Source organism: Pituophis catenifer, unplaced genomic scaffold, assembly GCF_029215685.1.
Source record: "Pituophis catenifer annectens isolate HBS135680 unplaced genomic scaffold, rPitCat1.0.hap2 SCAF_3, whole genome shotgun sequence".
Lineage (NCBI taxonomy): Eukaryota > Metazoa > Chordata > Lepidosauria > Squamata > Colubridae > Pituophis > Pituophis catenifer.
The window spans coordinates 99,966,257-99,989,743 of NW_027256883.1; the positions used below are offsets into that span (position 1 = coordinate 99,966,257).

Genomic DNA, 23,487 nt, shown 5'->3' on the forward strand with positions numbered 1-23,487 from the left:
AACTATTGTCAATTAACATAAATGGACTAAATTCTCCCATGAAAAGGACTTTCAATAAATATGGAAAATTAAAGTTAGATTTAATTTGTCTTCAAGAAGTCCATATTAAAAAACAAAACAATAAATTACTGGAGTATCCGAAAATTGGGAAATTATATTCCTCTTTAGCGCAGCAAAAGGAGTAGCTTTATACATAAAAGAAACAATAAACGCTAGGCAAATTTTTGCAGATGAAGATGGGAGAATTTTGATGGTGGAGGTAACAATGAACTATAAAAATATACTTTTTTTCCTGTCTTTTAATTCCCTCCATTAATTCCATCATAGATATTCTTTCTTCTAATAATTTTTTGAACTTTTCCGGGATTGTAGGCAGTTCCATTTTCTTCAAATATTTTTCTATCTCATCTTCTTCTAGTATTTCTTGTTGATACAATCCATTGTAGTATTTCTTAATTATCCTCTTCTTTTCCTCACTTCTATAACATATCTTTCCATCTTGATCTATTAATTGATTTATTAATTTCTTTTCTTTCTCTTTTTTCATTTTATATGCTAACCATCGTCCTGGTTTATTTGCATTTTCAAAAAAGGTTTTGCTTTGTAGCTTTTATTCTATTCACCAATTCTTCATTTTCCATTAAATTCATCTTATGTTTTTTGCAAATCCAACAAATTTTTAATCTTTTTGTCGTGTGGGTTTTTTTGTAGTTCCATCTCTAATCTCTTATATTCTTCCTCTAAATTCTTTTGCATTTGTCTGTTTTGTTTATTTCGTTTTCCTAAATATGTCATTGCCAATCCTCTAATGTATGCTTTACTGGTATCCCACACGTTTTGTAAAGATGTATCTTCTTTCTTTTTCTCTTTTAAAAAAAAAGTCAATTCTTTTTCCATATATTGTTGAAATTTTTTTTCATTTAGTAATTTTTGATTTAATGTCCATCTCATTTTTCTTTTTCCCCCTTTCCATGTCATTATTATTGGATTGTGGTCTGCCCATACATTTATTCCAATATCAATTTCTTGTATTTTAGCTATTAATTCTGTTGACATCCACATCATGTCTATTCTTGACCATGATAGATGTCTATTTGAGTAAAATGTGTACTGCTTTTCTTTTGGATGGCTTCGCCTCCAAGCATCTTGTATTTTTAATTCATCTATCATTGTAAAAAAAGTTTTTGGCAATGTTTTTCTTATCTTCCTATTTAATTTTGTAGGTTTATAGTCCAACTCATTGTCTATTATTGCATTGAAATCCCCTAATATACATATCTCTTCATATTCATATTCTATTATTTTTTTATGTAATTTCCCATAATATTCTTCTTGATTATCATTTGGAGCATATATTGCCACTAACAATGTTTTTTTTTTATTCATAGTTATTTGGACCATTAATATCCTTCCTTCCTCATCTTCAAAAACTGTTTGGATTGAATTGTTTTTTTAATATATAATGCTACCCCTCTTACTTTGACTGGCAAGTGTTGTATATAATATTCCCAATTTCTTTTGCTCCAATAGATACTTATGTTGTTTCTTAATATGAACTTCTTGTAGACATATAATCTCTAATTTTAATTTTTCTAATTTATTGAATATTCTTCTTCTTTTTATTACTGAATTTAGTTCATTTATATTCACTGATATTACTTTTATTTCTTCTTCCATTGTTACTTGTTTATTTGTTTAGTAGATCTAGTCACTCTTGTTTCTCTTTGTTCTTTTATCTCTTTTGCCTTTGCCCCCTCTCTCAATGCTCTTTCCTCTTGTTCCTTGGTTGTCTCTGTGTGGCCCCGCCCTCTGAGCCTGTCCCATCGGAGGAAGAAAGCTCCGAGCATGAGGAAGAGGAGTCAGCCAGGCCTCCCTCTCCAGGCCCCTCCCCTCTGGCACTGTCTCAGGTGCCGGCCGAGGGAGAGGAGATTAGCAGGGAGACAGGTGGCTCCGATGAGAGCGAAGGAGAAACATCATTCCTGGACACACGCCTCCGAAGGCGTGATAAACGATTGCAGCAGCTCAGGAGACGTGCTAGGGATTAGAACTGAGTCACTGGACCACATCCCAGAGACTATATAATAGAGGGTGGTGGCCAGTGATCCTTGTGACGAACAAAAGTAAACCTTGGATAGTCACTAAAGCCTCGTCCGGAACTGCTGAGAGAAATATTATTCTGATTGGACTTTTTGTACACTAAGTATCTTATCTTTCTGTTTTGTGGAAATAAACGCACTTGGCAGACGGTGTGTAAATCGCTGCCAAGTTGGAGATAAAGACCTGGGTGTGTGCCAAAGTGTTTCCTTAACCCTCGGCTGGCTGTGTTTGTGTGTGGTGTGGACGGGGACAGATCAGTCTCAGTTAGTTGTTCTCTTTTCTCTTCCTGGCAGCTTGCCCCTTCTTCTTCTCTCACTTTTGCTTCTTCTTGTTGTTCTATATATTGCTGATAAAATAGCTCTGCCTTTTCTACTGTATCCAATCTGTGCCTTTGTTCTTGTAAGTTCACCAAGATTCCTTCTAGTATCTAAAACTCACTCCTTTTTTAATCAAATGTTTCGTCAAAAATTGGTATTCTTTTCTTAAATCTCTCACTCTTCTTGGAACTTGTTTCAATGCCACTATCTCTCTACCTTTATATTGTATTGTTGTGTTCCTCATAAATTGCAAAATCTCTGTTCTCAGTGTTTTTTTTGGTAAATCTAACATATATTTCTCTGGGTAGATTATTCCTCATCACATATCTTGTATATACTCTGTAAATTTTATCTATCTAGTTAATTATCTTTTCTGGGCTTTCTTTCATAACTTCCACTAATATTCCAGCAATTTTTTCTAGTAAATTCTCACCTTTTTCTTCTTCTATATTTTGGAATCTTAAGTAAAAATCTGCTCTGTCCATCTTGAGCTGTATAATTGTCTTTTCCTGGCTTTTATCTGTAGTTGTGAGTTTATAGTCCATCAATTCCACCTTTTTCTCTGTCGTTTCTGCTTTATCTTCCACTGTTATCAATCTTTGTTCATTTCTGCCCGTCATTTCTTTCATTTACTTAAGGTCATCATGCATTGCTTGTATCATGCTTTTTAATTCCATGTTGGTTTTGTCTTGTTGTCTTGTTGTTTCTGCTGCTTTTTGTGCTGCGGAGCTTGGTGCTGCTGTTATTGATGGTGATGATAAATGTTGTGGTTGCTTCTTCATTTTAATCTTTACTTTCAAATCGCCCAATTTATAATCCAAATTTCGTAAATCAATATTTATAATCCACATTTATTGTCCTGGTCACCACAGATCTTCAGGTTCTTGATACCTTAATCCATAAGTTTAAAAAATATTAACAAAACCAAACACTAATGTTCCCCCTAAAGGGAAACTGAAATAAGAAAAAAAAAAAAAAGAAAAAAGAAAAGAAAAAGAAAAACTAGGCAGTGAAAGAAAAAAAGAAAAAGAATTTTTTCCTATAAAAATATACTTTTGGTAGCAATATATGCACCAAACAACAAACAAACAAACTTTTATGGAAAACTCCATAAGAAAATAATAGAATTGGAATATGAAAATATATGTGTGGTAGGAGATTTTAATGCAATTGTAGATGCAGAACTGGATTATAAAAGTAGTAAAGTAAGCAAAAAAGCTAGGAAAACACTTCCAAAGATATTTTTCAAAATGGCAGAAGAATTAGGCATTCAAGATGTATGGAGAGAGATATACCCTAAGAAAAACCAGTATTCATTTTATTCAAATAGACATACATCTTGGTCAAGAATAGATAAGATATGGATGTCACCTGAGTTAAATGTCAGGGTTCCAAGTAACATCCCCAACGAAAGAAGACTCCGAGGCTAGAAGTTCATCAACGTTCCATTTTATTAGAGATGTCATATTGGCATCTCTGAGAAAACCCAAATCTGAAAGCTTCCAGATTTTCCCCACCCAAAAGGAAGTCCAAGTCCCTTCCCCTGCACCCACATGTCCATCACATGGTCCAATCAATGCACTGTACCAATTGGAGATGCCTCCCAGTCACACACTCCAGGTGCAGGCAGAATGTCCTTGACTCTGAGAGAAAAGAACGTTATTATGGCTAGATATCTCTACAACTCCATGCAATTCCCCCTCCCAGTTTCCTACAGCACTAAGTGTGGCAGCCCTGAAGATATGCCTCCAGGGCTGACATTAAAATCAAGTTTGCAGGAAATAGAAATAGAAACAAGCATTTGGGCAGACCTTAACCCAATAAAAGTTAAATGGAAAGGACGAAAGAGAAAATTGAGATGGATGCTGAACCAATCAATATTAAACGATAAGGAATTTATTCAAACTATGGAAAAAGAACTAATATCTTTTTTTTAAAGAGAATAGGAAAGAAGAGACTTCACTGCAAAATGTATGGGATACTGCTAAGGCGTATATTAGAGGATTAGTCATAACCTAGATGGGAATGAACAATAGTAAGAAACAAAACCAAAAAATATTAGAAGAAGAGTATAAAAGACTAGAAATAGAATTACAAAAAGAACCACAAAGGATCTAAAAATCAAGTGGAATTAACAAAACATAAACTGAACTTACTAGATAAAGAAGAATTGACACAAAAAAATTAAAAGTGCTTGTCAGGTGTGCCTCCTTTCAGTACTCAAGAAAGAAAAACTCCGACTCCATTTTCATAGAGAAAGGTACTTTTACTGAGTATGAACTGAATGCAACCAAAGAAAAGCAAGGTCTGAGGCAATAGGTGCGAAAATCACATATAGAAAGCATCCTTAAAACCCTCCCCCCAATTGTCCAGTCAGGATTATCCAATCCATATCCCCCCCAAGGGTCATGTGGGGTGCAGCTTCCAATGGTGCCATTCTCCTGGTATGCCACGACGGTTGACCTTGAGTGGTTATCAGCGTTCTTCCCAGCTGCATAGAAAATGCTGAGGAAAACTTTCTCCCCTCTTCTTCACCAGCTCACTTCCCCCCTCCCAGACATTCAAACAGCTCCCCCCATTACAATGGCAGCCAAGCAATCAAGCAATAAAAAGGTGGAGGCTGACATTCGGCCCTCCTGCAGAAGAGACATTATTCCTACAAGAAAAACAGAATAAAGGAAAATAGATAATTACATAAGCAGGAATATGTACAAGATTAAGGTTTATCAGGATATTTGGAATAAAATAATTGCAGCTGCTTCGGAGCCCTAACATCTCGCTTATTTACCCTTTCAGACTAAGCTAAAGAGAAATGTTTCCAGGCCGAGTACTGCACCTTACCATGATGTTTCCTCAAATCCAATATTTCTTTGACTTCAAAATGCTGTTCCCCTTCAATGAGTATGGGGACAGGAGGAGGTTCTTGGTCTGGACGCAAAGGGGCCAAACGCTCTGGTTTCAGCAAACTGACATGAAACACCGGATGAATCCTTCGCAAGGTTTTAGGCAACTCTAATTGCACCGTAACAGCGTCCCGGGTCACCCCGCATTTCGTGGCGACGGCTGAGGAGCCCATGGAGCTTGGAGCAGCCAGACCGCACCTGATGGCCCAGGAGCGTATGCGAAGATGCCAAGGGGGATTGTGCCTCTATTGTGGAGAGGCTGGACATTTTGCCATGTCGTGTCCCAGGAAGCGAAGTGGGGCGCTCATGCCTATTCCGGAATCTCGGCGTGACCAGCCGGGAAACCGGGCAGGCCCGGCCTAGGGGAAACCCTAGGCCAGGTGCGTGTCAACGCCCCGTCGGACTTAGCGGATGTGGACTGTGAGCCCCCTTGGCACCTGATTCTGGACACCCGGGTATTGTTGGCCAACCGGTCAGAGAGGCTTCAAGCGCATGCGCTGATGGACTCAGGGGCCATGACAAACTTCATGGACCAGGCCTTTGTGGCCCATTTTAAGGTTCCCTTAGTTCCGGTGGACCCTCCATTGAGAGTCGAGACTATTGACGGGCGGGAACTTGTAGCGGGGCCCATTAAGTTCGCCACTCAGCCTTTGCGCTTCGCCATTGGGGCCCACAAGGAAGCGATCCAATTTTATGTAACGGCGGACCTGCATTTCCCGCTGGTCTTGGGAATGGCCTGGCTTCGGGCCCACGATACACAGGTGGCCTGGTCGAGGAACGCCATCTCCTTCCCGAGCCTACATTGCGTCGACCACATCCGCCACACCTGTGCCGGCCAGGACGTCTCCACCCCTGCCGTCTCCTTGTCTCCTGAGCTGACGCCCTTCGCCGACGTGTTCAGCGAAAAGGAGGCGGACCGCTTACCCCCGCATCGACTCTATGACTGCCCGGTGGACCTGATCCCCAACGTTCCACTGCCTGCGGAACACCTGTATTCCATGCCGGAGCCCGAGTTGGCCGCCCTACGGGACTTTCTAGACAAAAACTTGGCCCGAGGGTTCATCTGGCCTTCGTCTTCCCCTCTCTCGGCCCCGGTCCTCTTTGTGAAGAAGAAGACGGGGGACTTACGCCTGTGCTGCGATTACCGGCGCTTGAATGCCATCACGGTGTGGAATCGCTACCACCTGCCGCTCATCCCGGAGCTGATGGAGAGGTTGCGGGAGGCCTCGATCTTCACTAAGCTCGATCTCTGAGGGGCCTACAATCTGGTCCGTGTGCGAGAGGGGGACGAGTGGAAGACGGCGTTTGGCACCCGATACGGCCACTTCGAGTACACCGTCATGCCGTTCGGGCTGACCAAAGCCCCCGCAGTCTTCCAGCACCTAATGAACGACATTTTCCAGGAGCACCAACTCTATGCGAAGTTGGAGAAATGTTTCTTCTTCCAGACTTCCATAGAGTTCCTTGGGCACATCATCTCCCCCGAAGGCATCGCTATGGATCCGCACAAGGTAGAGGCCTTGTGTAGTTGGGAACCCCCTCGTCGGGTGAAGGACATCCAGCGTCTGCTGGGGTTCGCCAACTACTACCGAACCTTCATCCCGGGCTTCGCCACCCTGACCTTGCCGCTGACCCAACTCCTTCGCAGGAAGGTCCCGCTCCAGTGGGGGCCCCCGCAGCAGCAGGCATTCGAGATTCTGAAGCAAGCCTTCGTCACGGAGCCTGTCCTGAGGCACCCCAATCCACATCGTCCGTTCGTGGTAGAGACGGATGCGTCCAATGTGGTGATTGAGGCGGTGCTGCTACAGGCCCCGGTGGATGGCGGCTCTCTTTTTCCCTGCATGTACCACTCACAAAAACTCAATCCTTCCGAGCGCAACTACACCATCTGGGAAAAGGAGTTGCTGGCTATCAAGGCCGCGTTCAAGGCTTGGCAGTATCACCTCGAAGGGGCCCGACACCAGGTGGAGGTGTGGACGGACCATCAGAACCTGGAGCACCTCAAGACAGCCAGGAAGTTGAACCAGCGGCAGATCCGGTGGTCTTTGTTTTTCGCCCGGTTCAACTTCCACGTGACTTATATCCCAAGCAGCCACAACAAGAGAGCAGATGCTCTACCCCGCAAGCCTGACTACTTTTGCCTTAAGGACTCCCTTCCCCCACGGACGGTGCTGCCAGTGGAATCCTTGGCCACAGTCCAGGAACTTACGGACTTGCGGGCTCAGGTGCTGGAAGCGCAGCGCCGGGATTACTGGTCGCAGCAGCAGAGAGCGGAAGTTGGCCCCGCGTGTACGTGACGTCCTGTGTGACGTGCTGACAGGCCAAAGCCGCATTCGGTCATCAACCCGGTGGCCTACCGGTTGACTCTGCCACGCTCCATGTGACTCCACCCTGTTTTCCATCGGTCCCTTTTGGTCCCTGAAGCCCCAGCGTGCCACCTCCGGCGTCCGACGACTCCTGCCCCCTCAGCCCCAGTCGACGAGGACGACTCCTCAACATACGAGGTAGGCAGCATCTGAGACTCCCGTTGGCTAAAGGGGTGTTTTCAGTACCTGATTGCCTGGAAGGGGTACGGGCCCGCGGATTTCACTTGGGAGGACGCTTCCTCCGTCCATGCCCCTGACCTGGTACGGGCCTTCCATGACCAGTTCCCGTCCCGACCGCATCCCGACCGTCAGCAACGGGGGAAGGGCCCTGCGGTGGGGGATAGTGTTGTGGCTCGGTTACCGGAGCCTGTGTCATCGTCAGGAGAGGACTCCGAGAGTGAAGGGGAGGAGTTGGCAAGGCCTCCCTCTCCAGGACCCTCCTCTCTGGCAATGCCTTCGGTGTCCGCCGAAGGGCAAGAGATAGGGCCAGGGCCAAGCACGTCCACGCAGACACAGATGGACAGTGGTGAGGGTAATGAGTCTTGGCTGGACCCACGCCAGTGTCGCAGAGATAAGCACGCGCAACAGAAGAAAGGGCGTGCCCGAGATTAGGCTGAGTCACTGGACCACACCCCACAGGATATAAAAGGGAGCATGGTGGCCAGTCAAACCTTGTGACGAACAAAGCTGAAAGCTTCCATGCCATTCTGCATTGCCGGACTTTTGCTTTAAGACTTGACGGGATTATCTCTGGACTTGATTGTAATTATTGAGCTGCTTTCCTTTGATGTATCAGAAGTGGGGAGAAGTTATCTCTCCTCTTTGTAAATAATAAACTCTTGGCAGGCAGCCACTAGGTTGTTGCCAAGTTCCGTTATCATAAGGAAAAGGATTTTGCTGGCTGGTTTGGTCTTTAACTCCTGAATGTCTGTTGGTGTGTGTGCGTGGGGTTGGGGACAGAACAGGTTTTTATCAATAAAGTCTTGTAGTTCCCCCAACTCCCTGGGGGTCATGGGGTAGATTTTTGGTTTAGCGAGTTTTACCCCAGGAAGGATTTCTATGCTACAGTCTGTAGGCCGGTGGGGGGGGGGGAGGGGCAGCACAACTGATGCCTTTTCACTGAACACTTCCCGGAGGTCCCAGTATTCTTTTGGGATCTTTTCTTCTCCACAATGTGGTCTGTTGCAGTCGCCGTCCCGTCGCTCACCACTTTGGCCACGCAATAGGGGTTCTCCCGTCTCTTCCCTTGTTGATTAGAGCAGATGCGCAACATGCTCGTTTTCCAATTTATACGTGGGTTCCATTTTCAGAGCCAGGGCAACCCAAGTAGGGGGGGCCGTTCCATGCCAGGGGCCACAATAAAACTCAGAGTCTTTAGGTGATCCCCCATCCTCATCTCAATTGGTTCGGTTACAAAATGGGCTGCCCCCCCCCCAGCTACCGATCCGTCTAGCTGACAGAATGCGATGGGCCTTTTCATCGTTTTTAGTCTTAGACCCATCTGTTCCACAATGTCCGGGCTGATGACACACCTAGTGCATCCCGAATCTAGAAGGGCTAGCATCTTCCTGTGGGCCCCAGTGGATGGTACCTTTAGTTCTAGTGGTATGGTCATGGGGCCCCCATTCTGACTTACCAGGAGGTCCTTGTCAGAATTGGTTTTGGTTTCGCTGTCATCGGCGATGGTCAGAGTTCCCAACTCACCCTGGTTCAGGGGAGTGAACTCAACGACGTCTACCCCTTTTAGGGTGGCTTTGCGGGATTTTGCGGGCGCTTTGTCAGCTCTCTTCCCTCCACTAGGGGTCGCCTTGTGTACAGGCTTAGAGAAACACTCAGCTGCTTGGTGCCCCTCCTTCCCACATCTGAAACTTGCGGAGGACTTCGGCTTGGAGTCTGCCGGCCCCACTGCGGCCTTTGGAGGCCTCTTGTGGGATGAGGAGGGTGGTTGGCTCCAGGTGCGCCCACCACGGAAACTATCTCTGTGTCAGATCCCTAAAAGTGATACTGCCATTCAAGTGAAGGAAGGGGGGACGTGGATTCGATTTACTAGCATGGCCTGTGTCATCAGATATTTTACAACCTATATCCTGGCGCCAAGCAAGCCTGAGATTCCTTTTACCTGCAGGAATTTATATGATAGCCATGTGGGTTGTCTCACTTTAAAGGGAAGTGGTGGGAATGCATGTTTGTTCAGGTTCTCAAAGGAAATAGTAAAGAAAACATCTTCACGCTTGTGTATTGGCTGAAATCTGCATTCTGACCTAAAGGGAGGGGTCTCTACCACTTTATTCCTACTGATTTGCCTAAGGGCATTCAGATTGTGCTTTAGCTGGATGGTTTTCACTTCTGCTTAATAAAAGAATCCTTTTGAACAACTACGTTTCAAGAGTTCGTACTTTCTTAAGTTGGAAGGAGAGGCGATCCTTACAGAAAGCACAATCTGCAAAACGGTCAACCCAGAGAAGCAATCTTTGCTCTACTGAGGGGACCTTGCAAACCATGTCTGAACAAAGCAGAGAGCTGGGAGAAACCGATTGCTGGGGAGAGACAGTAACCGCCACCCAGTCGGATGCCTGTCTCGTGCAACCCATCGGAGAGGATGAGGTAACCCTGGAGAATCCTGAAAAGCCCCGCTGGTCGATTGACATCGGGAAGAAAGATGGCTGGGATGAGAGAACCAGAGGAGTCACCCTCAACCGTGGCAACCGAAAACCGGGGTGGAAACTGGAACTAGAAGCCCTTACTGACCAGGGGGGGTTGACCGAAGCACCCCTGAGGGAGGACTATCTGAAGAGGCATATAACCCAATTGGTGATGGAGACTTTGGAAAATCTTAACATCCGAAGGGAACCAGGACAACAACCAAAGAGCACTGAAAGGGCAGCAGTCATGGATGATGCCAGGGGAGGCACCCCCCTCCTGGAGGCCGCCTATCGAGCAGATGGTGCAGCAGCTACGGGAGAAGACCCAGCAAACCCTCCCCCCCAGGCAGCATGCACACCGGCGCCCATTCCCAATCAACCCCGGGCTCCTCAGCTGGAAAGAGAAACTCCCCCTCTTGGGGTGAAGTTTGATGGGAATCCGCAACAATTAGGATTCTTTATGGCACATGTGCTCACCTACATGCAAGAGTATGGGCGTGATTTCCAAACCCAAGGCTCCCGAGTGCGAGTTGTGACCCTAGCCCTAGAGGGTGCCGCAGCCAGATGGATGGTGACCCTACATAATGCCAACGCACCAGAACTGCGGAATTTCGACCATTTCATGATGGCCCTGCGACGTCGGTTCGAGGACCCACTGGCAGATCGCAAAGCACGTGACCGCATTAAGGTGGTGAGGCAGGGGTGACGGCCAGTAGCAGAGTATACTGAAGAATTCCGGGACCTCGCGTGTCGTGTGCACTGGCCGGAAGATATTTTGGTGAGCTGTTTTAAGGACGGACTGAGTGATGATCTATACAATGCCTGCGTGGCCCGAGGGGCACCGAATGACCTACATGAATGGTATGTCACCGCCGAAGAAGCTGAGATCGATATGGCCAGAAACCAGTATCGAGCGGGGCGAGCATGGAAGAAATCCTCACCCCAATGGAAGCAAGAGCCCCACAAACCACAAACCGCATTCTCCCCGAGATCTTCAGCCTGTTTCAAGTGTGGAAAAGAAGGGCACCGAGCTGCAGAGTGTCGTTCGCAAACACCCGCCCAGAACCACCCACCGGGGGAGGGTCCTGGAAAACTGGGTCGGCGTGGGAAGGAGACTGCCCTGAGGAGCAGGGAGGCCGTAGAAGTCCCATCCCCTCCCCTCTTTGGGGAAGAAACCCTGGCATCTGAACAGGAGGAATCACACTCGTTTGGAAGCGATCCAGATGATGAGCCACTGGTAAGCAAACCAATTAAACCGCTTACCCTCCCCTTAAGACTATTTATCCCAAACCAGAACAGGGAGATAAGTATCCCCACCCTAGTGGATTCGGGGTGCACCCGTTGTTTGATCAGCCCAACCTTAGTAGGAAAGTTAGGGATTAACGTAAGAAAGCTGAAAACCCCCATTGCTTTCTGCCAACTAGATGGGTCAATAGCAGGAGGGGAGCCAGCTTCTCTGGCCACCGTGCCTCTACATATAGGCATTGGAAGCCACGAGGAAAGGCTTACCTTTATAGTGGCACCTGGCATGGAATGGCCGTTGGTTCTGGGCCTTGCGTGGCTAAAAAGATGGAACCCACAAATCAATTGGAAACAAGGCATCATAAAATTTCAGCGGAAGGTGACTTTCGCTGAGTATCCACATAAAGGACTTGAGGGGGCAGAGAATCGAGAAACGGCCATGCCTGGTCACGCCACACCAACTGAGGGCATACCCATAGAATACAAGGATTTAGCTGAGGTTTTTAGCGAAAAAGCCTCAGATGAGCTCCCCCCCACCGCGCCACTGACTGTGCAATAGAAATCTTACCCGGCGCGAAACTCCCTAAACCCAAGATGTACAGCATGTCACCGAGGGAGTTGGAAGAGCTGAGAACATTCATTGAGAAAAACCTAGCAAGGGGTTTCATCGAGCCAGCCCGACCAAAAATTGCAGCCCCAGTGTTGTTTAGAGAGAAAAAAGATGGTTCAAAACGCTTATGCGTTGACTACCGGAACATTAATACTATCAGTGTGCAGAACGTGTATCCTCTCCCCCTTATAAAAGATATGTTAGCACACCTCGCTAAAGGGAAAATTTTTTCAAAGCTGGACTTAAGGGAGGCTTACTACCGTGTCAGAATTAAGGAAGGGGATGAGTGGAAAACGGCATTTAACACCCCCCTCGGCTGCTACCAATTCAAGGTGCTCCCCTTTGGGTTGCAAGGAGCTCCTGCAGTGTTTATGCAGTTAATAAATGAAGTGCTGCATCAGCATTTATATAAGGGGGTTCTGGTCTATTTGGACGACATTTTAATCTATACCGAGACCAAAGCAGAACATGTAAAACTAGTCAGGGCAGTTTTAAACAAACTCCGTGCTGCCAAACTTTATGCCAAACTTTCCAAATGTGAATTCCATCAAGAGAAGATTGACTATTTGGGATACCGCATTTCACACCGGGGGGTTGAGATGGATCCTCTAAAAGTGCAGGCTGTACTTGATTGGGACCCTCCACGCACACGTAAACAGTTACAGAGCTTCCTGGGGTTTGCCAACTTTTACCGCCAGTTTATCCCTGCATTCGCTCAGATTGCCCTCCCCATCACCAAGCTCTTAAAAACAAAGGGGGAGGACAACCCTAAACCAAAGCAACCATTGAACTGGACTATGGAATGCCAGGCAGCATTTGAAAAACTTAAACGGCTGTTCTCAGCAGAACCAATTCTACAACACCCGGACACGGAGAAACCATTTGTCATACAAGCAGATGCCAGCGATGTGGCAATAGGAGCGGTCCTGCTTCAGAAGAATGAGCAAGACCAACTACAACCCTGCGCTTACACATCCAAAAAGTTGAATGAGACTGAGCAAAGGTGGGCTATTTGGGAGAAAGAGGCGTATGCAGTTCGTTGGGCATTGTTAACCTGGCGGCACTTCCTAGAAGGCAGTAAGACCCCTTTTGAAGTCTGGACTGATCATAAAAATCTAGAAGCCCTAAAGACCCCAAGGAAACTCTCCCCAAAACAAGTACGATGGGCTCAGTACTTTAAATGGTTTGATTTTACTCTAAAATACCTCCCGGGGGGGAAAAACTTCCTGGCGGATGCGCTATCCAGAAAACCGCAATACATTCGTGCAAGGTCAGACGTAATCAAACCTATAGTACAAAACAGTCAACTAGCCACTAAAGTAGTCACCAGATCCCAGGAAAAACAAGGAACAGTGACAGACAATGACATCACCCAAAATTTTAAACAAGCATTGGCCACTGATGAATGGTTTTTGAACAACAAATCCAGCTGTCTGATGAAAGAAGACTTGGCTTGGGTGGGGGGGAAGTTGTATGTCCCTGCAAGCCAAAGACTATGCTTAATGGTACGGTGCCATGACTCCAAATTAGCTGGACATTTTGAGTTTGTGAAAACTTTACACCTGATTAAAAGACAATTTTGGTGGCCATCACTAAAAAAGGACATAGAAAGCTATGTAGCTAGCTGCCCCATTTGTGCAGCAGCTAAAAGACGCCAGGGGAAATCCCCAGGTCTATTGCAGAAGGTAGCTGAACCTTCAGCGCCTTGGAGAGAGATTGCTATAGATTTCATTGTGGAATTGCCAAACAGTGAGGGAAATACTGTTATTTGGGTTGTGACAGACCTATTTTCAAAACAGGCACATTTTATACCCTGCCAAAAGATCCCAACTGCTAAAAGTTTAGCCAAATTATTCCTAATACACATTTATCGACTTCATGGTGCTCCACAAAGGATCATCTCCGACAGAAGGGCTCAATTCACCTCCAACTTTTGGAGGGCGTTTTTGGGCTTACTTGGTACTGGCCAGGGGTTGAGCACCTCTTTTCATCCGTGTACTAATGGCAATTCTGAAATTTTGAACTCGGTACTAGAACAATATTTAAGATGTTTCATTAATTTTCAACAGGATAACTGGACCGAACTTTTGCCTTTTGCTGAAGTTGCGTTTAATAATGCTGTCCATTCAAGCACTGGTTTTACCCCTTTTAGAGTAGCAACAGGCCAGGATTTCAGCCCCATGCCTGAACTACCCACAGAAGAACCCACCATCCCCTCACTTAAGGAGTGGATGGACAATTTGCAAAACACGTGGCCAGTGGTTAGATTAGCCTTACAGGAAGCTAGAGAAGCTTTTAAGATTCAAGCTGACAAGAAAAGGATGGAACCCAAACCTTTTCATATCGGAGACAGAGTATACTTATCTAAAAAATTCTTGAAATCATTACAACCATCAAAGAAACTAGGGCCAAAGTTCATTGGACCTTTCCCCATCACTAGATCATCAATCCAGTAGCAGTTGAACTACTTCTTCCAAAGACACTCAGGCAGATCCACCCAGTATTCCATATCAGTTTACTCAAACGAGAAGTAATCTCATCCCTCAGACCACCTGCATCTACACCACCTGTTCCCATCATGATTGAAGGTGAACAACACTTTGAAATCAAGGAAAACCTTGATTCTAGGATCCACAGAGGGAAAGTCCAATACTTAGTTGCTTGGAAACATTTACCATCAGCACACAATGAATGGGTTGCCAAACACCACGTTAGGGCTCCAATCTTACTGAGAAAATTTCACTCCCAATACCCTAACAAACCTTGTTGATATACTATCATGAAATCTTGAAATCTTGTGTGTATTTGTTTTTTTTTACAGGTGGACCCTTTTGTTTTCTAAGGAGGGTAGCATGTCAGATCCCTAAAAGTGATACTGCCATTCAAGTGAAGGAAGGGGGGACGTGGATTCGATTTACTAGCATGGCCTGTGTCATCAGATATTTTACAACCTATATCCTGGCGCCAAGCAAGCCTGAGATTCCTTTTACCTGCAGGAATTTATATGATAGCCATGTGGGTTGTCTCACTTTAAAGGGAAGTGGTGGGAATGCATGTTTGTTCAGGTTCTCAAAGGAAATAGTAAAGAAAACATCTTCACACTTGTGTATTGGCTGAAATCTGCATTCTGACCTAAAGGGAGGGGTCTCTACCACTTTAATCCTACTGCTTTGCCTAAGGGCATTCAGATTGTGCTTTAGCTGGATGGTTTTCACTTCTGCTTAATAAAAGAATCCTTTTGAACAACTACGTTTCAAGAGTTCGTACTTTCTTAAGTTGGAAGGAGAGGCGATCCTTACACTCTGGCCAAGTCGATCTCTACGTCCATAGCCAGCACGTACCAACTCTGCAGATCCCTAGAGGCCCCTCGGGAGCAGCAATCCTTGTAGACATCCTCATTTAGCCCTGTCCAGCAGGGCTACTTCTGACCACCCTCTCATGTAGGGTGTCAAATCGCAGAACTCCTGGATGTACTCCACCACCGATCTCCGCCCCTGATGTATGGACTTCAGTCTAGTAGTTTGTATATCCATAGTCTTTTCTAATTCTATCTCCTGTTCTTTTGTAAAGTTTTTAGTTAATAATTTTTATTTATTTTTATTTATTTTTAAACCCGCCACTGTACCAAATTCCTCTATTTTTCTCATCAATTTAGGGTCTGATTTTAGCGGGTCTTCAATTATAAAAACCATATCCTCTGCATAGGCTTGAATTTTATACTCCTCATTCTTAATTCTCAATCCTTTAATCTCTTGATCTTCCCTAATTCTATTTAAGAGTGGTTCTAGTGATAGGATAAAAAGAAGTGGGGAGAGTGGGCAACCTTGTCTTACTCCCTTTGTTATCTCAAATCCCTCTGTCGTGTCTTAATTAAATACTACTTTTGCTGTTTGTTTTGAATATATTTTTTCAACCATTTTTCCAAATTTTTGTCCAAATTCCATTTTCCTTATCAGTTTTGTCATGAATTTCCAGTTCAGATTGTCGAAAGCTTTTTGTGCATCAAGGAAAACCAGTGAACTTTGCTTCTCCGAGTGTATTTCGTAATACTCTAATATGTCAACTATCGTACGTGTATTATTTTTAATTTGGCGTCCTGGTAAAAATCCGCTTTGGTCCGGATGAATATGCTTATTCAGGATCATTTTTAGTCTTTCCGCAATTATTAACATAAGTGTTTTATAATCAGAATTCAATAGAGAGATAGGCCTGTAGTTTTGTATTAGTTGTTGGTCCGAATCTTCCTTGTGTATAAGTGTAATTAATGCCTCTGACCATGATTTCGGAATATTTGTCTCCTGCAATACATCATTAAATATTTCTAACATTAGCCCTCCTATCTGATTTATTGTATTCTTATATAGTTCAATCGGTAATCCATCAGGGCCTGGGGTCTTATTATCTTTTTGTCTTTTTATAGCCATCCCAAATTCAGTTTCAGAAATTGGTCTGTTCAGTATTTTTTTTTGTTCGTCTGTCAATTTACAAACATTTATTTCCTCCAAGTATTTTTTAATTTCTGATTCTTCTTTTTTTTCTTGTGTACATAATTTATAGAAAAAATTATAGATTATTCGTTTTTTATCTTCTTTTCTGTATCGAATTGCCCCTTCTTCATCTTTCAGGCATTGTATCCTTCTTTTGTCCTTTTCTTTTTTCAATTTGTAGGCTAACCACCTACTTATTTTATTTGCATGCTCAAAATAGTTTTGCTTCGCTGTCTTTATTTTCCAGGCTAATTCTTCCTGTGTAATCAAATTTAATTTATGTTTAATTATCCTTCTTTCCTCTTTAATTTTCTTGTTTTGGGGATCTTTATATAATTTTTCTTCTAATTTTTGGAGTTCTTCCTGTAGTTTATTTTGTTGTTGACTTTTCTCTCTCCTTTTCTTTGCAATATATGCAATCAAGACCCCTCTGATGTAAGCTTTTAGAGTATCCCAGAGATTTTGAGGCGAGGACTTCATTCTAATTCTCACCTTTCGCTCAGCTAAGGGTCCTCAAAACGCGTTCTGAGGGCTGCCATGAATTGGTCATAATTCCTCATCAGGGGGGAATCTTCATTATGGAGTCCCACCATCTACTCAGCTGCCACCCCCTCCAGGGCCCTGGTAACACACCTCATGCGTGTGGCATCTGGGGAAATTCTCCCCCCAGTTCTGCATGTGGTTCCACACTTGGGTTAAAAAGAATCCCAGTCCTTTCGGATCTCCCCCGTAACTTACTGATAGTAAGGGAATTTTGGGCTTGCTTCGCCTCCCTTAGGGCCTGTCCAGCAGGAGGGCCCTGGGCCACAGCAGCCGCTTGAGTTCCGGAGGCCTGAGCGGTCTCTTCCCAGGCTTGGGCTCTCTTCCACACAAGCAGCAGCCTCCGTTTCACCCCCGGGGCGTTCATCCTCCCGCCTGGCAGGCAATCCATACCTTTCACAGGCTTTATGACTCTCAGCAGCCTCTCTCAGTAGTTTCAAAGCATGGGTGATCAGAAGATTTTCTTTCTGCTCTTGCTGCTGTCAGCCTTGGAAGCCATATTAGGCCGGAAGCTTCAATGCTGCCACCTCCTCATGTGTGGGAAAGTAGGAGGGGGGATTTAGGAGAGGGGAGTTAGTAGACATAATAGCATTCTTCCTATCGGTCAAGGTCAGGGTGAGCCAGCATCTGGAGGAGTGGTCAGGGGCTGGCTTGAGGTGGAACGGACGATGATTGGAGCATGTGATCGACTGAGGAGAAAGGGGGTGGTTTTGGGAGCTTTGAATTACTGAAGGAAAGCCCAGGCTTTTCAGATTCGGGATTTCCCAGATGTGCCAGTTTACCTATTTCTAGTAAAGAGAACTTTGGAAAATGCCTGCTTCCGTGTCTTTACTGGGTGTCGGGGGTTTTCTGGAACGCTGACAGCTGCCAGGCAGCATCTCCGCCTTGGCTTCTAGTAGTTGTTACATCTTGGAGGGTCTTTTCCAGCTCCGGTAATCTCCCCACGCCCAGCGACCATTTGGCTCTCTCTGGCTTTTCCTCCAGCTGTAAATCAGCCATTCACTCCGAAGCCTCCCAACTGGGGTATGATGGGGAGGTTGCGGAGCCAGCAGCTCCCATCTGTTCCTGGTCGCTGTCTTGGTCAGACATTGTTTGCTCAGCCCCCACAGTAGTTTTCCAGGATGGTTGCTAATTGCAGACCTTGCTTAATGTCAGGTGTGCCTCCTTTCAGTACTCAAGAAAGAAAAACCCCAACTCCATTTTCATAGAGAAAGGTACTTTTACTGAGTATGAACTGAATGCAATCAAAGAAAAGCAAGGTCTGAGGCAATAGGCGCGAAAATCACATATAGAAAGCATCCTTAAAATCCTTCTCCCAATCGTCCAGTCAGGATTATCCAATCCACATCCCCCCCAAGGGTCATGTGGGGTGCAGCTTCCAATGGTGCCATCCTCCTGGTATGCCATGACGGTTGACCTTGAGTGGTTATCAGCGTTCTTCCCAGCTGCATAGAAAACACTGAGGAAAACTTTCTTCCCTTTTCTCCACCAGCTCACTTCCCCCCTCCCAGACATTCAAACAGCTCCCCCCATTACAATGGCAGTCGAGCAATCAAGCAATAAAAAGGCGGAGGCTGACAGTGCTAAACAGAAATTTTTTGAAAATGCAAATAAACCATAAGATAGTTGGCATATAAATTGAAAAAGGAGGAAGAAAAGAAACTGATACATCAATTAGTAGATGAGAAAGGAACTCTCCATTATCAAAATGATGATAAAAAAATAATAATTCAAGATTGCTATGAAAAGCTGTATGATCAGGAGAAAATTTCAGAAGACAAAATAAAACAATATTTGGAAAAAGCTGAATTACCTAAAATACCTGAGACAGTGAAATCCATGTTAAATGAATGTATAACAATGATGGAATTAACAGAAGCGATCAAGAGGCAAAAGAGTAATAAAGCACCAGGACTAGATGGACTACTGGCAGAACTTTATAAAGATCTACAAAATATTTTAGGCCCGTCAATGTTGGAAGTTCATAATGAAGTACTGTTAGATGCGAAGGTACCAAATTTGTGGATGGAAGCATATATATTACTATTATACCAAAAGAAGACTCAGATTTAATGCAGATAAAAAGCTATAGGCCTATATCCTTACTGAATGCTGATTACAAAATATATGCCTCAATAATAGCAGAGAGATTAAAAAGGGTTTTGAATGAATTTATATTGTACATTCAGATCAGAATGGATTTCTGCCTAAAAGACAGATTAAAAACAATATGAGAATGATCTTAAACACACTGGAGTATTATGAAGCACACCCTGGAAAACAAATGTTGATTTTCCTAGACGCACAGAAAGCATTTGATAATATAAACTGGCAGTTTATGTTATTATAATTAAAAACTATGGATTTTGGGGAGAGATTTATCAATATGATTAAGGCAATATATCACAAGCAAACGGCAAAGGTGATGGTAAATGGAGATATGACAGAGAACTTTAATATTAAAAAAAAAGGCACAAGACAAGGATTTCCACTATCCCCTCTAATATTTATATTGACATTGGAAGTGTTAAACAGAAATATTAGACAAGATATAGAATTAAAAGGCATGGAAATAATAAAAAAAATATATAAGCTACAGGCGTTTGCAGATGATTTGATTTTTATTTTGGAAGATCCACAACAAACAGGACCCAAATTAATTAAAAAATTAGAAGAATATGGTGAAGTTGCAGGACTGAAAATAAACAAAGAAAAACCTAAGATTTTGGTCAAAAACCTTACAGATATACAGAAAAAAGAGTTAATGAAGAGAATAGATATTCAGATAGTTAAGAAAGTAAAATATTTAGGAATTCAGTTAATGGTAATATGTGTAACTATTAAAGAAGATAATTACTATAAAGTGATGCAACAAATTAAAATAGACTTGAAGAAGTGGAAAAACCTGCAACTGTTGCTGACAGGAAGAATAGCTACTATAAAAATGAATATCCTGCTGAGACTACTATATCTATTTCAAACAATTCCAATAAAGCTGGAAAAAAGATATTTTAAAGAACTAAATAAAATAATATTAAGATATATTTGGCAAGGGAAAAAAGCAAGAATAAGCTTGAAAATGTTGCAAGACTCGAAAAATAGAGGTGGTTTTGGGTTGCCAGATTGGGAGTTGTATTATCAGGCCTCGGTATTTACTTGGGTGAAAGAATGGCTTGGTTTGAGGCATAAAACTTTGCAGGGACATGATCTTTAACTGGATTGGCATGCATTTTTATGGTATTGGAAAAACAAAATACATGGTTATTTTCAAAGACATTATATTAGAAATGCATTATTACTAGTATGGGAGAAAATCAAAGAACAACATTATTTGAAAATACCAGTCTGGCTCTCCACAATGGAGGCACTGATCTATCCAAACGTTATCAATCTGGGAAATATTATTAGATACAAATATATTTTGAATGAAAAGGGGGAGCTCAAAAGTAAACAGGAACTGAATGGTCAAGGGATTGATAGCATGGTGGCCACAAGTGCAGATACTATCTAGATATGAGAAAGATGTTAAAATGTATGTTTTTTTAAAAAAAAAATTAACAGAACTAGATCAGATACTAACAGGGCCAGATGAAAAACTAATAAAGAAAATGTTTAGTTATCTATTAATATTAAAATGGAAGATGAACAAGTAAAGGAGACAATGATAGTATGGGCTAAAAACTTTGGATATACAATAGAATTAGATAAGTGGCAGAAATTATGGGATAGGCATTATAAATTAACGATGTCAACTACATATAAAGAAAACTTATATAAACTTATGTTTTATAGATGGCACTTCTTGTCCTCGAGGTTGGCAAAGATGTTTTAAGGATAAGTTGGTTAAATGCTGGAAATGCCAACAGATACCTGGTTTGTACTGTCATATGTGGTGGACATGCCCAAAAGCAACAAAAATTGGACAAAAATACATACATGGTTGGAAAAAATGATAAAGCAACATACTGATTTAAAACCAGAAATATTTTTGTTGGGTATTCTTCCGGATAATTATAATAAGGGGAATACATATTTGATCCTACATGTATTAACTGCAGCCAGAATTGTATTTGCACAACAATGGAAAAGTGAAGAGATCCCTACAGATGAAAATGTGATTTAAAAAATATTAGAATGTGCAGGAGTGGAAGACAGCTTTTAATTGCCCTCTGGAATGCTACCAGTTCCGAGTGATGCTGTTCGGGGTACAGGGGCCCCCAGCCATATTCATGCAATTAATAAATGAGGTGCTCATATAAGCATCAAAAAAAGGGTGTCTTACATCCTCATCTACTTCGAAAAGTGTGTGAGGTGCTAAGGAAAGTCCTAGATGCTAAACTCTATGCCAAACTATCAAAATGTGACTTCCATAAAACTAGCATGGACTATTTCGGTTACCAGGTGTCAAGTAAGCAAGTAGAAATGAACCCTGGGAAAGTGAAGGCCATACTGGAGTGGGAAGCCCCCCAAACCAGAAAACAGCTGCAAAGTTTCTTGGACTTTGCCAACTTTTATAGACAGTTTATTCTGTCATTTGCCCAAATTGTTCTGCCCAACCAAGCTACTAAAGATGGGTGGACGGGGGAGTGAAGCTCAAGCTCAGTCAGTTGCTGAACTGGACCATGGAATGCCAAGCGGCTTTTGAGAAGCTCAAGCATCTGTTTGTGGCAGAGCCAGTCCTTAAACACCTGAACCCAGATGAACTGTTCGTCATACAAGCCAACGCCAGCGATGTGGTGATGAGGGCTGCCCTACTTCAAAAGAATGCTGAAGGAAAGCTGCAACTATGTGCCTACACATCCCGTAAACTCATGGACACTGAGAGGTGTTGGGCAGTGTGGGAGTAGGAGACTTACGTGGTCTGATGGGCACTACTGACCTGGAGGCAGTTCCTAGAAGGCAGTAAGATCCCATTTGAAGTATGGACGGGCTACAAGAACCTAGAGTCCCTGATAATACCGAAGAAGCTTTCTCTGAAGCAAGTATGATGGGCTCAATATTTTAACTGATTATACTTAAGTACTTGCCTGGAGGAAAGAACTTTCTGGCAGACGCATTCTCCCAGATGTATAAAAACATCTGTATAAAAACACCCAGAAGGAAATAGTTAACTCTATCATCCCTGCCAAGCAACTGGCAGTCAAAACCTCTGACAGGTGGCAGCCACTGAGCACTCCTCAGGTGCCTGACAAAGGGTTGACTCGTCAACTGAGAGAAGCCCTACAAAACGATGAGTGGCCCATTGGGATGAGATGACAATGAGGGAAGACCTGGCTTGGAAAGAAGACAAACTACATCCTGGCAAGTCTAAGAACCCAGTTCTTACACCGAAGCCATGATGCAAAATCAGCTGGCCACTTTGGCTTTGTAAAGACCCTCCACCTGGTCAGGAGACAGTTTGGGTGGCCCAAAGAGAACAAGGACATAGAGAGCTATGTGATGAGTTGCCCAGTGTGTGCATTTATGAAATAAATGCAAGGAAAAACCCCTGGGCTGCAGCAGCAGTTGGCTGATCCTAGCCAATCATGGGAAGAGATCACTATGAATTTTATTGTGGAATTGTCGGAGAGCGGGGGAAGCATGGTGATTTGGACTGTATTCGACTTGTTTTCAAAGCAAACCTATTTCATTGTGTGCCCCAAGCTTCCATCAGCCCAGAAGCTAGCCATACTGTTTATACAACACATATACCGGCAACATGGAGTTCCGAAATGCATCATCTCAGACCGGGGGGTACAGTTCACTGCAACGTTCTGGTGCAAGTTTTTAAAGTTGATAGGTTCCTCCCTATCAACTTTAGTTCAGGGTTCCAGCTGAATACTAACGGGGTGGCAGAACCGACCAATGAAATAGTCAAACAATAGTTACATTGCTATATGAAATATCAGCAAATGAACTAGATGGAACTTTTACCATTTGCAGAGATAGCCTATAACAACTCAGTTCATAGCAGCACTGGGCTTACCCCATTCAAACTGGCTACAGGAATAGAATTTGTGCCCATGCCAGTCAGGTCAGCTTCAGGGTTGACAGAAAGGGTACCCGATGTCAGAAGCAGAATGGGTGAAAGAACAGGATGTTAACGCTCATAGGTTAGTGAGAAGATTCCATGCTAAGCAACCATGAAAACCAGGGGACTGAAGGCTCAAGAAACATGAATAAGGATGTTTGATATCTATGTTTGATATTTTTCCAGGTCTCCTCTTTTTCCCAGGGGGTTGGCATGTCAAGGTTGAACTACTTTTGAAATGTTTAGGTCTTATCGCTCTTCAACTTGCCAAAA

General features: G+C 43.6%; 1 protein-coding gene across 1 annotated transcript in view; it reads right to left on the reverse strand.

Annotated features, from left to right (window-relative positions):
• DIAPH1 (diaphanous related formin 1) overlaps nucleotides 1–23,487 on the reverse strand; it is a 205,472-nt gene that overhangs the window by 5,305 nt on the left and 176,680 nt on the right.